Genomic DNA, 1,811 nt, shown 5'->3' with positions numbered 1-1,811 from the left:
AGACCCAGTAGAAACTAGAGACCTAAAGTATAAGAGACCCAAAGTCCCAGAAACCCAAAGAACCAGAACCCTAAAGAACCAGTTGCCCAGAGAACCAAAGACCCAGAAACCCAGAAACCTAGAGACCCAGGAACCGAAAAAACCCAAGACCTAGTTACCCTTGGTCGTCCACAAACCCCCAAACCAACCCAGAATCCCATAGACGTTAAATTCCCAGAGATCCAGTGCTCCGGAATTCTTGGAAAAGTGTGCAATTTCAGTTATTGATATTCCAAGAAAGGGCCCCAAATTGAGCTAAGAACACATGATATTTTGATATCTCGTGATAATATCAAGATATATATCTTTGTCTCATGGCTTAAAGAACAAGGAATATACATATTCTAAGCGTATTTTTGTCAGTTCGAGAATATGAGCATCATAATAATATCAAAATATCAAGATATGATGATGACATTTGTAACAATATAAAAACATCAATACCTGACGATGACATCAAGTTTGTAATGTAACAACAGCAAAATATCAAAAGATCATGATAAAATCGAAATACACAATTTTAGGATGACTATATCAAAATACCAGTGTCAATATCACAATAACAAATCATTCACGATAATGTGAGATATTCTGCAATCCCGCACTTGCTGTTCAGGTGTCATGTGGTTGTTGAATCAAATACACATGTACTTGTAAATGTAAAATACTGTCAGTGGAGCTGGCGAAACATGCATTTACAACTAGACAGAGAAGAGCAAATTTAACAAATTGCAAATATTCAAACAAACAAAAACGAGACATTACTACTCAATGATGTAATGTGCTTCATCTATCATCACTGCCCGTACATGTACATTTCTCTGATAGTAGCTGGACAAAAAAAGGTCTCTACAAGGCAATCAAGAAGAAGCCGACACAAAGATCATCCTTCACGCTGCTGACGCTACATCGGATGGTGCAATGGAGATCCATTCCCCTGACACTGATGTCTTTGTTCTTGCCTTAAGACAGTATCCAGAGCGCTGTGCTAATGTGTCTTTCTTAACAGGAAAAGGGCGCAACTGCAGAATAATTAAGCTACAACCAATAGTTCAGGCTCTCGGGGAAGCAAGGACAGCCGCTCTGCCGGCGTTCCATGCACTCAGTGGAGCAGATAATACCGGATGTTTCTCAGGTCATGTAAAAGCTTTGTGTTGGATGGCATTTCTAAATGTCGATGAAGATATTATCGGAGAGATGGCAAAGCTGGGCACAGCTCCAACAACATCTGATGAAACCATGAAGGCTATTGAGAAGTTTGTATGCAAACTTTATGTGACAAAGAAGTCGCTTTCCACAGTGAAAGATCTCCGACGGTGGTTATTTCGCAACAAGCAGGCCCAATCAGAGAGACCGGCTGCCACCAACCCAAGGTGCTCTACTTGAAGCTGTACTATGTGCCCACTATCAAGTCACGGTCCAGAACAACGATATTGTGGCAAACCCTGGCATACCATCTCCTGAAAACTATGGTTGGGAGAAACACGACAACAGATGGCTACCAGTGATGACAAAGCTGCCACCGTCACCAGAAGCCATCATTCGCCAAGTTTAATGTGGCTGCACGAAAGAATGGGCAAGCAACCGATGCCAGTGCCCCAAAAGATAGAAGAAAAGAAAGTAGATCTTAGTAAGTACTCTTGGTATTCAAAAAGAAAATTAGGGGTAACCATGCATTTTTGAGAGATAATGAAGTTTCAATTTGACAAAGAACGCCATACATTGCTTTGTATTTTACAGCTTTTTACAAATATTATTCATGAATTATCTTT

Source organism: Montipora capricornis, chromosome 3 (assembly GCF_036669925.1).
Source record: "Montipora capricornis isolate CH-2021 chromosome 3, ASM3666992v2, whole genome shotgun sequence".
Classification (NCBI taxonomy): Eukaryota; Metazoa; Cnidaria; class Anthozoa; order Scleractinia; family Acroporidae; genus Montipora; species Montipora capricornis.
The sequence above is the reverse complement of the archived record's forward strand: the minus strand, read 5'-3'. Positions refer to the sequence as shown.